Raw genomic sequence first — 14,664 nt, 5'->3', positions numbered from 1 at the left:
TGCTTAAAAAAGTGATCGCAAATAATAGCTAAAAACGCCGAAAACTCAATATTTAAGGAGCTATGGCCATTTTAAAGTTTTATTAACTCACTCCTAAAAAAGTGATCACAAATAATAGCTAAAAACGCCGAAAACTCAATATTTAAGGAGTTATGGCCATTTTAAAGTTTTTACTATTTTGCTCTTAAAAAACTGATCACAAATAATAGCTAAAAACGCCGAAAACTCAATATTTAAGGAGTTATGGCCATTTTAAAGTTTTTACTATTTTGCTCTTAAAAAAGTGATCACAAATAATAGCTAAAAACGCCGAAAACTCAATATTTAAGGAGTTATGGCCATTTTAAAGTTTTTACTATTTTGCTCTTAAAAAACTGATCACAAATAATAGCTAAAAACGCCGAAAACTCAATATTTAAGGAGTTATGGCCATTTTAAAGTTTTTACTATTTTTCTCTTAAAAAACGGATCACAAATAATAGCTAAAAACGCCGAAAACTCAATATTTAAGGAATTATGGCCATTTTAAAGTTTTATTAACTCACTCTTAAAAAAGTGATCACAAATAATAGCTAAAAACGCCGAAAACTCAATATTTAAGGAGTTAGGGCCATTTTAAAGTTTTATTAACTCACTCTTAAAAAAGTGATCACAAATAATAGCTAAAAACCCTGAAAACTCAATATTTAAGGAGTTATGGCCATTTTAAAGTTTTTATTAATTAGTGCTTAAAAAGTGATCACAAATAATAGCTAAAAACCCTGAAAACTCAATATTTAAGGAGTTAGGGCCATTTTAAAGTTTTATTAACTCACTCTTAAAAAAGTGATCACAAATAATAGCTAAAAACCCTGAAAACTCAATATTTAAGGAGTTAGGGCCATTTTAAGGTTTTTACTATTTTGCTCTTAAAAAAGTGATCACAAATAATAGCTAAAAACGCCGAAAACTCAATATTTAAGGAGCTATGGCTATTTTAAAGTTTTATTAACTCACTCTTAAAAAAGTGATTACAAATAATAGCTAAAAACGTTGAAAACTCAATATTTAAGGAGTTATGGCCATTTTAAAGTTTTTACTATTTTGCTCTTAAAAAACTGATCACAAATAATAGCTAAAAACACCGAAAACTCAATATTTAAGGAGTTATGGCCATTTTAAAGTTTTTACTATTTTGCTCTTAAAAAACTGATCACAAATAATAGCTAAAAACGCCGAAAACTCAATATTTAAGGAGTTATGGCCATTTTAAAGTTTTTACTATTTTGCTCTTAAAAAACTGATCACAAATAATAGCTAAAAACGCCGAAAACTCAATATTTAAGGAGTTATGGCCATTTTAAAGTTTTTACTATTTTGCTCTTAAAAAACTGATCACAAATAATAGCTAAAAACGCCGAAAACTCAATATTTAAGGAGTTATGGCCATTTTAAAGTTTTTACTATTTTTCTCTTAAAAAACTGATCACAAATAACAGCTAAAAACGCCGAAAACTCAATATTTAAGGAATTATGGCCATTTTAAAGTTTTTATTAATTCGTGCTTAAAAAAGTGATCACAAATAATAGCTAAAAACGCCGAAAACTCAATATTTAAGGAGCTATGGCTATTTTAAAGTTTTATTAACTCACTCTTAAAAAAGTGATCACAAATAATAGCTAAAAGCGCCGAAAACTCAATATTTAAGGAGTTATGGCCATTTTAAAGTTTTTACTATTTTGCTCTTAAAAAAGTGATCACAAATAGTAGCTAAAAACGCCGAAAACTCAATATTTAAGGAGTTATGGCCATTTTAAAGTTTTTACTATTTTGCTCTTAAAGAAGTGATCACAAATAATAACTAAAAACGCCGAAAACTCAATATTTAAGGAGTTATGGCCATTTTAAAGTTTTTATTAATTCGTGCTTAAAAAAGTGATCACAAATAATAGCTAAAAACGCCGAAAACTCAATATTTAAGGAGTTATGGCCATTTTAAAGTTTTTATTAACTCACTCTTAAAAAAAAGATCACAAATAATAGCTAAGAACGCCGAAAACTCAATATTTAAGGAGTTATGGCCATTTTAAAGTTTTATTAACTCACTCTTAAAAAAGTGATCACAAATAATAGCTAAAAACGCCGAAAACTCAATATTTAAGGAGTTATGGCCATTTTAAAGTTTTTACTATTTTGCTCTTAAAAAAAAAAGATCACAAATAATAGCTAAAAACGCCGAAAACTCATTATTTAAGGAGTTATGGCCATTTTAAAGTTTTATTAACTCACTCTTAAAAAAGTGATCACAAATAATAGCTAAAAACGCCGAAAACTCAATATTTAAGGAGTTATGGCCATTTTAAAGTTTTTACTATTTTGCTCTTAAAAAAAAAAGATCACAAATAATAGCTAAAAACACCGAAAACTCAATATTTAAGGAGTTATGGCCATTTTAAAGTTTTTACTATTTTGCTCTTAAAAAAGTGATCACAAATAAAAGCTAAAAACGCCGAAAACTCAATATTTAAGGCGTTATGGCCATTTTAAAGTCTTTACTATTTTGCTCTTAAAAAAGTGATCACAAATAATAGCTAAAAACGCCGAAAACTCAATATTTAAGGCGTTATGGCCATTTTAAAGTTTTTACTATTTTGCTCTTAAAGAAGTGATCACAAATAATAGCTAAAAACGCCGAAAACTCAATATTTAAGGAGTTATGGCCATTTTAAAGTTTTTATTAATTAGTGCTTAAAAAGTGATCACAAATAATAGCTAAAAACCCTGAAAACTCAATATTTAAGGAGTTAGGGCCATTTTAAAGTTTTATTAACTCACTCTTAAAAAAGTGATCACAAATAATAGCTAAAAACGCCGAAAACTCAATATTTAAGGCGTTATGGCCATTTTAAAGTTTTTACTATTTTGCTCTTAAAGAAGTGATCACAAATAATAGCTAAAAACCCTGAAAACTCAATATTTAAGGAGTTATGGCCATTTTAAAGTTTTTATTAATTAGTGCTTAAAAAGTGATCACAAATAATAGCTAAAAACCCTGAAAACTCAATATTTAAGGAGTTAGGGCCATTTTAAAGTTTTATTAACTCACTCTTAAAAAAGTGATCACAAATAATAGCTAAAAACCCTGAAAACTCAATATTTAAGGAGTTAGGGCCATTTTAAGGTTTTTACTATTTTGCTCTTAAAAAAGTGATCACAAATAATAGCTAAAAACCCTGAAAACTCAATATTTAAGGAGTTATGGCCATTTTAAAGTTTTAATAACTCACTCTTAAAAAAGTGATCACAAATAATAGCTAAAAACCCTGAAAACTCAATATTTAAGGAGTTATGGCCATTTTAAAGTTTTATTAACTCACTCTTAAACCAGTAAGGAAAACGCCAAAGTCGGGCTGGTCCGACTATATGATACCCTACACCACTATGAATATTTAGTAGAGCTCTCGTAAAAAGGTTTATACAGGGCATTTCAGAGCTGTATGAGATATTTGGTACAAAATCAAAATCTATCTAATTCTATCGTGCATTTTACGAACTATAGCTACCTCTAAACCGGGTTTCTCCAAATTTGACGTATTAGCTTCTAGACTGAATTCGGTCTTATGTACGAAAATTCATGCCATTTGGGCTGATATTGGCCATTTGATGCACAATTAATACGAAATCGGATGAAGATATATATGGGAGGCATATTCAAATCGGAACAGATTTTAATAAAATTAAAATCAACTATTTTTGGGCTTTATCTGATATCTGGTACCAAATACCATTCCTGTGGAGTGCATATTACGAATGTGATGGACTTACAGACCAAATCGTATGAAAGATATATATAGGAGCTATAGCTATATCTGAACCGATTTTTACTAAAATTGGTGTACTTGCTTCTATGCTGGTTTCGGTCGGATTTGCCAAAATTGATGCTATTACGGCCATTTGGTGGTCAATCACCCGAAATCGGATGAAGATATATATGGGAGCTATATCCAAATTTGAACCGATTTCGACAAAATTTAAAGCAGATATTCCTGTGCTCCATCTAATACCTGGTACCAAATATCACAGTTGTGGAGTGAATATTACGAATGTAAGAGACTAAAACACTAAATCGGATGAAACATATATATGGTTGCTATATCTATATCTGAACCAATTTTCACTACATTTGATATATTTGCTTCTCGGCTGAATTTGGTCCGATGTACTAAAATTCAGTCCATTTGGACTTCTATCGCCCATTTGGTGCACAATTAACCCGAAATCGGATGAAGATATATATGGGAGCTATATCCAAATCTGAACCGATTTCGATAAAATTCAAAACAGCTATTCCTGTGGTCCATCTAATACCTGGTACCAAATATCACGGTTGTGGAGTGAATATTACGAATGTAAGGGACTAAAACACTAAATCGGATGAAAGATATATGGGAGCTATGGCTATATCTGAACCGATTTTCACTAAATTTGATATACTTGCTTCTCGGCTGAATTTGGTCCGATGTACTAAAATTCAGTCCATTTGGACTTATATCGGCCATTTGGTGCACAATTAACCCGAAATCGGATGAAGATATATATGGGAGCTATATCCAAATCTGAACCGATTTCGATAAAATTACAAACAGCTATTTCTGGGCTGTATCTTATTTCTGGTACCAAATATCATTCTTGTGGAGTGCATATTACGAATGTGAGAGGCTTAAACACCAAATCGGATAAAACATATATATGGGAGCTGTAGCTGTTTCTGAACCGATTTTCTCCAAATTTGTTGTATTTGCCTTAAAGCTAATATCGGTCACATGTGCCAAAATTCGGGACATTTGGGCTGATATTGGCCATTTGGTGGTCAATTAACCCGAAATCGGATGAAGATATATATGGAAGCCATATCCAAATCTGAACCGATTTCGATAACATTTAAAACAGCTATTTCTGCGCTTCATCTAATACCTGGGATGTATCTTATTTCTGGTACCAAATATCATTCTTGTGGAGTGCATATTACGAATGTGAGAGGCTTAAACACCAAATCGGATAAAACATATATATGGGAGCTGTAGCTGTTTCTGAACCGATTTTCTCCAAATTTGTTGTATTTGCCTTAAAGCTAATATCGGTCACATGTGCCAAAATTCGGGACATTTGGGCTGATATTGGCCATTTGGTGGTCAATTAACCCGAAATCGGATGAAGATATATATGGAAGCCATATCCAAATCTGAACCGATTTCGATAACATTTAAAACAGCTATTTCTGCGCTTCATCTAATACCTGGTACCAAATATCACAGTTGTGGAGTGCATAGTAGAAATGTGAGGGACTTAAAGATCAAATCGGATGAAAGATATATATGGGAGCTATAGCTATATCTGAACCAATTTTCTCCAAATTTGATATACTTGCTTCTAGGCCGAACTCGGTTGGGTGTGCCAAAATTCAGGTCATTTGGACTGATAGTGGACATTTGGTGCACATTTAACCCGAAATCGGATGAAGATATATATGGGAGCTATATCTAAATTTGATCCGATTCTCACCAATTTCAATAGGGTTCGTCCTTGGGCCAAAAAAGTATTGTTTGGAAAATTTCATCTCAATCGGATAATAAATGCGACCTGCATTTTGTTCACAAGAATACATGGACAGACGGACGGACGGACGGACAGACGGACTGACATGCATAAATCGACTCAGAAAGTGATTCTATGAAGGTTCTCAAAAGTAACTATGGGTCTATCTCGTTTCCTTCTCCATGTTACAAACAAATGCACAAAGACATAATACCCTTACCACTATGTGGTGTAGGGTATAAAAAGTGATCACAAATAATAGCTAAAAACGTCGAAAACTCAATATTTAAGGAGTTATGGCCATTTTAAAGTTTTATTAACTCACTCTTAAAAAAGTGATCACAAATAATAGCTAAAAACCCTGAAAACTCAACATTTAAGGAGTTATGGCCATTTTAAAGTTTTTATTAATTCGTTCTTAAAAAAGTGATCACAAATAATAGCTAAAAACGCCGAAAACTCAATATTTAAGGAGTTATGGCCATTTTAAAGTTTTTATTAATTCGTTCTTAAAAAAGTGATCACAAATAATGGCTAAAAACGCCGAAAACTCAATATTTAAGGAGTTATGACCATTTTAAAGTAAAATAATAAAAACTTTAAAATGGCCATAATTCCTTAAATATTGAGTTTTCGGCGTTTTTAGCTTTTATTTGTGATCACATTTTTAAGAGTGAAAATTCAATATTTAAGGAGTTATGGCCATTTTAAAGTTTTTATTAATTCGTGCTTAAAAAAGTGATCGCAAATAATAGCTAAAAACGCCGAAAACTCATTATTTAAGGAATTATGGCCATTTTAAAATTTTATTAACTCACTCTTAAAAAAGTGATCACAAGCAATAGCTAAAAACGCCGAAAACTCAATATTTAAGGAGTTATGGCCCTTTCAATAATTCATGCAATTTAAATAGAGTTTTGAAAATTTATGGAGATCTTTTGATTACATCAAGAATTAAAAAATGGTAAAGTAAAGGTAAACCCCGATTTCAACTATTTTTAAATTTTAGTCATATTTTCAACCGTAGCAATTGGGTGAGATGAAAAAACTGCAACCAACTTCAGACTGCTGTCATTTCTAAGCCACTCGTCCGACAGGTGTTAAAATTATTCCAGTCACAGGTGATTATATTGTTTACCAGCGTACAAAAGCAGTTTGTTGAGAATTTTCCAGAAAGAAGTTATTCGTGATGGAATTCAAGCGTGATAGTGTGATTTCTTTATATTTGGCTGGAAAACAAAAAGTGGCTATCGTTAGAGCACTCCAGCATTAAAATTTGAATAAATCTTTTGTGTCTCGTACCATCGCTCGTTACCCTGATACTGGTAGCGTAGCCCGACGTCAAGTATGTGGAGCTAAAGAATTGCTTCGCTTGGCCGAAAGTAGTGAACTGCCGAATTTGGTTTTCTCCGATGAGAAAACATTCGTTGTCCAGCAGTTTGTAAACAAACAAAATGATCGTGTTTACTTGCCAAAGAGGTCAGCTGAAAATGTGCACCTTCGGTTGGCCATCAGGACTCAAGTCCGGGCTATGTTGATGGTGTGGGCAGCCATAACAGCCGATGGTCGCTCTCCGCTCGTATTAATCGACCGTGGCATCAGAATAAATGCCGAATATTATCGCGCAAATATTCTGGAGGGTGTATTAAAGCCTTGGGCACACAAACATTTTGGACGCAGACCTTGGACATTCCAACAGGACTCAGCAGGCGCCACCCAAGAATGGTTACAAAAAAAGGTTCCTCGCTTCATTTCCAGCGCACAATGGCCACCAAAATCTCCGGATACCAATCCGTTGGTCTATTGTGTCTGGATAATTTTGGAAAGCAAGGTTGGCACTAAAAAATGCCCAAGTGTCTATAACCTCTAGCAAGCGATTCGCCGGGAATAGGTCAAAATCCTGCAAAGCAACATTCGGACAGCGTCTGACGGTTTAATTGGTTATAATTCGTGTCAAAGGTAACCAATTCGAACTAATCTGAACTTATTCTAAAATTTTATGCTTTTTCCGACATTTTTTATTTGCATTCAATAAAATAAAAAAACAAGTAAAAAAGCTGTAAGTTCGGCCGGGCCGAACTTTGTATATCCTCTACTATTTGGTACACGTTTGGCAATTAAAAAAAGTCCGTAAAAATTCTGTTGAAATCTTAAAAATACCGAATGTTGCCGTTTATTAGCGTCCATACGACGAAGTGGACCTGCATAGGCAACTTTTGTCATAAACTATTACAATATTCAAATGCGAAACTTGGAAAAAAAATCAGTTTATAATGTAGCCAGAATCACCAAAATACCGAATATAGGGAGGTACCAGGGGGGTTATAAAACGTGGACCTGCACAGACAATTTTCTGGCATAGGCTGCAGTATCCATTGCGAATTTGAAAATTTGAAATAATTCCGGTACATAATGTCACTAAAATCATCAAAATACCGAATATCGGGGGTACCATTATATGGGGGCTATACGAAGACGTGGACCTAGTCTTCGTACAGCCCCCATATAACGGTTCCTCCCGATATTGGGTATTTTGTTGATTTTAGATACATTATTTACCGGCTCATTATGGCTCATTTTCTGTCTGAGGCTGTAGCATCCATTTCGAATTTCAAATATCAATTTTGAAACAATTCCGGTAAATAATGTCGCTAAAATCATCAAAATACCGCATATCGGGAGGTACCGTTATATGGGGGCTATAGGAACGCGTAGACCTACATGGCCCATTTTCAACACCAAAAGTCCTACAGACATAATACACATTTGAGTAAAATTTTATCAACTTACTTCATTTCGTTCGGACATAGCTAAATCGACATAGAATTTTATACTGATCAAGAATATAATGACAAACTTAATATACCCTCCATACTAAGATGGAGGGTATAAAACGGTAAAAATTATGGTGTTTGACTTTGTTGCAGTTTTTATCGCTCCCTGTATATTTGTAGTTTGTAGTTTGATTTCTTCGGGAGCGGTATCGAATTTAATTCAAAACTGACGATTTACTACTAAATCCAATTTATTTACTCTTCTCAAGGTAAAGTATTATAAGAATCCGGTATGTATCACTATTAATGTGCCTCATTACGAAGTAAACTTTTCCTTGAAAAAAAGAGCTTTCTACGTGGTTGGTGTTTAATACACTTACCCCTAATTTAATTTCACTTTCTACATTTCTGTTTCCCCAAATTTTCTTCTTCACTTTCGGTTCTTCACGGAAAATGCACTTAGTTAGATGATGATGATGAGGATGATGGCGATGACGATGTTGCCACTGACACATCTGCTTTAACTTTTGATGCTGATGCTCTGTTTCCCTGCAATCAACAGCCATGCTGATGTTGCCGGGGGCAGGATACAAACTTGCGAAAACCAAATAAGATACGTACATACAAACGTCTTTTCTTTATGCTCTCGGTCCTTCGTTCGTTCGCTTGTTCGCCACGCATACCCCATTAAGGACTGCTTTAATTTAGGGTTCATTATTCTGAATTCAGTTTACTGTTGTTGTGAGGCTTTGTTTTTCTTTGTGGTTCTTGGATGTTGCCATTGCCGTTGCTTCTGATGCTGCTACACTGCTGTTGCTGTTGTTGCGGTTGTCTTGTTACTTTGTCGTGTTGAAATTTTTGACATTTATCTTTACATTGTTTTTTTTTGTTGTTAAACACATTGTTTTCCTTGGGGATCACTTTCTTTCGGCGCGCTGCTGAAAGGCTTTTGGGCGGTTTTTAATTATTCAATGCGTAACATTCTTAGCAGAAATGCTTTAACGACTTTAAAGCTAAGGAAATCCTTGTGGGCTTTTTCGCATTCATAGCCGTTTTTAGAAAAGCAAAAAATAAAAATGAAGACGACAAGGAATCCCTGTTAAAGTTAAAATGCTTTAATTAAAAAGTTTGCCAAGACAATTTTTGTGGTTTTAAGCAAAAAATAAAAACCCGGTTCTGTTTAAGTTGTATTTAGCGTAAAGGATATTACGCCTGTCCCTTTTTTACACCTTTATAATTGAGAATGTTGCCCTTGGAATTTTATGATGTTCAAATTGAATTTTATTCAGGAGAACTTTGACAAGTAAATATTGTTGTTTTTTTTTTTTTTTTTTTTTTTTTAAATTTGAAACAATAACTGACAACAACTATTAATTTTACAATAACAAAATGTCAATGAGGATGGCATTTTAAGTTTGTCATTCCCTTTGTAACACCTCGAATATACATTTTAGACCCCACAAAGTATATATATTCTTGATCAGCATAAAATACTGTGTAATTTACCGGTGTCATCTGTCCGACTGAGAAAATAACTTTGACTTCCGAACGAAATGAAGAAGGTTGATTAAATTTTACTCAGAAGGACTTTTGGTAATGGAAAGGGACCCCATATAACTTTACAGAAACTAAGTTGTATCAAATTTGGTATTTGGAGTTCTCAATGGGTATTACCTCCTATGAGAGAAAACCTGCTGTATAGACCCCCCTATTAAAAGTACTTCCCAATATTCTGTATTTTTGTGATTTTCACTTCATCATGGACATCACCTTCTCGAGCAAATACCTCCATATGTTCGTATCGAATTGTATCAAATTTGGTATTCGGTTCGTCACCGAGACCAGCTCCATTGACAGTAATTACTTATACAGGTTCATGTCTTCCTATTAATCCTTCTCTATATTCGGTATTTTCACGATTTTAGCTCCACTTTTCACCGGAATTGTTTCAAATTTGAAGTTCGAAATCGTTACCACTTTTTACGACGGAAAATAGTCTGCGCTGATCCCGTTTTCGTATAGCCCAAATATAACGTTACATCCCTTTCCATATTTTTATGATGTTAGTAGCATTTTTGAAGATAATTTTCTCAAACTTGCTATTTGGAGTTCCTAATAAATACCGTCCTCGCCGATATATAATTGGATATAGAGGTCCACGATTTTGTATATAACACCTGATGTTCTTTTCTTTTTTTAATTTTAGCGGCGTTTTTCAACGAACTTTTTTTATTTTTCAAACGGTGGAGGGTATTAAGAGTATCGGCAGTAAAAATACCCTCCATAATTGACTAAAAAACATTTTATATAAAAGAATCTGAGTTCAAACGTATTCCACTTTAAACTTTAAATACCAGTAAAATTATTTGGATGATGCTGTTAAACTTTTCAAGAAACCATAAAGTGGGTGAGGCCGTTACATGGGGGCAATATCAAAACTGGAAAGTCTATAGACAATTTTATACTTTAGGGATTGTCATATACCAAATCTTCTTAAATACCAAATTCGAAACAATTTCGTGGGTAAATGAGACTAGGATTATCAACATACCGAATATCGGTGGGTATCGTTATATGTGCACTATAGGAAAACGTGGAACTATACGTATAATATTCAGCCACCACCATCACTATGACCTACAAATGCCAAAATTAAGACAATTCCGTTGAAAAATGTAGCAAAAATCATCCAAATATAGAATATCGGGAGGTTCCACTATGTGGGGGCTATACAAAAACGTGGACATATGCATACAATGTTTCGCCACCTGAGCTAGAACTCATTATGAGTTACAAATACTAATTTTTAGACAAATCCATGGAAATTCTGGCAAAAATCTTCATACTACCGAATATCGGGAAGTATCGTTATATGGGGCTATACTACAACGTGAACCTATACAGGGTGAGATAAAAAACTGTAACAAAGTAAAACGCCATAATTTTCAAATTTTGTTTAAATTTTATTGAAAAAAAGCAAAAAATGTCGGAAATAGCATCAAATTTTAGAATAAGTTTAGATTTGTTCGAATTAATCACCTTCGGCACAAATTATGGCCTTCAAACGGCCAATGAAACCGTCACACGCTGCCCGAATGTTTCTCTGAGGTATTTTGGCCCTATGGTATTTTGTTAGTGCCAACCTTGCTTTCCAAAATACTCCAGACACAATAGTCCAACGGATTGGTATCCGGAGATTTTGGTGGCCTTTGTGCGCTGGAAATGAAGCGAGGAACCGCATTTTGTAACCATTCTTGGGTGGCGCGTGCTGAGTGCGATGGTCCTGAGTTCTGTTGGAATGTCCAAGGTCTGCGGCCAAAATATTTGCGTGGCCAAGGCTCTAAGACACCCTCCAGAATGTTTTCGCGATAATATTCGGCTTTGGTTCTGATGTCACGGTCGATTAATACGGAGAGCGACCATCGGCTGTTATGGCGGCCCATACCATCACCATGGCCGGCACTTGAGTTCTGATGGCCAACCGAAGGTGCACATTTTCAACTGACCTCTTTGGCAAGTAAACACGATCATTTTGTTTGCTTACAAACTGTTGGATAACGAATATTTCCTCATCGGAGAAAACCAAATTCGGCATTTAACCACTTTTGGCCAAGCGAAGCAACTCTTTAGCTGTTTTGAGTCTATTTTCTTTCTATTGCGGTGTTCTTGCCGAATGGAATATTCAGCTCACGAGCCATTTTTCGGCAACTGCGACGCAGGTTTTGATCAAGTCGATTCTTTACTTTTCGAACCATTTCTGCTGATGTTGCTGTTTTCTTCCGTCCACTTCCTTGACGTCGGGCAAAGATTTATTCACATTCAAATGCTGGAGTGCTCTAACGATAGCCACTTGAGGTTTTCCAGCCAAATGTAAAGAAATCACACTATCACGCTTGAATTCTACCACGAATAACTTTATTCCTGTCACTGGAATAATTTTAACAGCTGTCGGACGAGTGGCTTAGAAATGACAGCAGTCTGAAATTGGTTACAGTTTTTTCATCTCACCCTGTATGTGGGAGCTATATCCAAATCTGAACCGATGTCAATAAAAAATAGCAAAGGTATTTCTGAGCTATGTTTGATATATTTCCCCGAATATCGTTGTTACAGAGTGCATATTACGGCTGTGGAGAACAAATATAACAAATCGGATGAAAAATATATATGAGAGCTTTGGCTATATTAGAATCGATTTCGATCAAATTTGGCATATCGTTTGGTCTGACATCACACGATTGTTGTTCAATTAAAGGCAAATCGGACGAAGATATATATGGCAGCTATATCTAAATTTTGATCGAATATCTCCAATTTCAATTGGGTTTGTCCTTGGGCTAAACAAATGACTTTTGCAAAATTTCATCCGGATCGGCAATAAATGCGACCTGTACTTTGTTTACAAATATATATGGATAGTCAGACGGACGACGGATATGCATAAATTGACTCAGAATGTAATCCTATGCAGATCATCAAAAGGAACTATGGGTTAACATCGTTTCCTTCTCCACGTTACAAACAAATGCACATAGACATAATACCCTGACCACCTTTTGGTGAAGGGTATAAAAACTAGAAGGACGTGCTAAAAACACATGTGGGTGTATAGAACACCTGTAAGTCTTTCTGTAATAGAGGAGATGGATTTCGTTATTGAAAGGCAAAAGGTTTTCTCAAAATAACATAGAAGAATGCTACTGCGATCATCCAAATCAGTGGATGGAAGGTATGCAGTCTGTTGTGAACGTGAAATATAAAATTTAAATCACTTCGGAAATGTTATGATAATACGGCTTTCGTGATAGTATAACTAAATACAAAGTCGGTGGTAAGTGGTGAATTATCCTGCTTTTGTATTATTTCCAAACGCCGAGTGCTTCGGTGGTCCTTTACTGTAGTTATTTTTTGTTTTCCACAATGTAACTAATCTGGTGGTCGCATAAGCCCTGGTTTAGTTGACTTTGACCTTTCCCGTTCTGGGTCATGGTATATGCGTCTTGTTCTGGCTTAAAATTTCACATTTTGCAAAAAATCTTTGTTCCTTTCCCGTTTTGCCATGGGCAACACACCATTCCTTTCGCTTTCCTGTTTTTCGAATTAAGTTGAAATTCTTTTGATTAAAAACTAACACAAACGTAAAATTGAGTGCATTTCCTGTAGTTAACAACAGAAAAACGTCTCGAGGCTATTTGAAGGAATAGTGGTGGTCCGACCATACCAAAAGAAACAAAATGTGAAAAGAAATTTAGCTCAGACGTAATCTTTAACAATGGCCAGAACGAAGGACAACAACAGCAGCAGCAGAAATGGCAATAGCAACAGCTGAACACTAAATGATTTTCAAATGGCAACACATAAAAGACGAAGGTACTAATCTGACGATGTTGAAATTTAAGATTTCGAATCGATTTTCATGTGTAAGGTAATTGTAAGATTTTTGTTATTTAAAGTTATTATTATTATATTAACCATATTTTTAATACAATTATATTAAGTTTGTAAGAAAAATACTATTTATAAGAGACTAGCCCACTACTTCATCAGCGAAAAGTACACCTTAAAATGTTAGATTCATTCCAACAGTTATATTAATAAAGTTTTTTTATTTTTCGGGAAGAATTTCAGAATTTCAGTTCTATTCCTTCACCCAATACCAAATTTAGTACGCATATCAAAAATAATCTACATCTCTCCTACAGTGATCACAATTAGTACCATTTAGTACTTTTCGACACTTTTCGATACCGACAGAGACCTCAAACTTTGAGATTCAAGCTCTATTCCCTAACCCAATACCACATTTTTTACCACCTAACACTTTTCGAACAATTATAGTACACATTTCGAAAACCACCACCAGATCTGAACAGCAGATACAAAAAGAGCCCGCAACATAAAGTTTGGGGATTCCAGCTCTATTCCTTCGCCAAATTCCAAAATTAAGTACCACCTAGCACTTTTCGAACAATTATAGTACACATTTCGAAACCCTCTCAACACCAGATACCAAGAGAGACCTCAATATCAAAATTTAGGATTCCAACTCTATTCCTTCACCCAATGCAAATTTAGTACCACCTAGCACTTTTCGAACAATTATAGTACATATTTCCAAAACCACCACCAGATCTAAGCACCAGATACCAAAAGAGTCCTTAATATCAGGTTTCAGGATTTTAGCTCTATTCCATCACCCAATACCCAATATAATACATTTCAAACAATTGTTGTGCCCATTCCAAAACCACCTCAAAAACTTAACCGCAGACCCCAACAGAGGTACCTAAATAAACTGTTTTCAGCTGATTTCAG

This window comes from Musca domestica, unplaced genomic scaffold, assembly GCF_030504385.1.
Source record: "Musca domestica strain aabys unplaced genomic scaffold, Musca_domestica.polishedcontigs.V.1.1 137, whole genome shotgun sequence".
NCBI lineage: Eukaryota > Metazoa > Arthropoda > Insecta > Diptera > Muscidae > Musca > Musca domestica.
Note: the sequence above shows the minus strand (reverse complement) of the source record.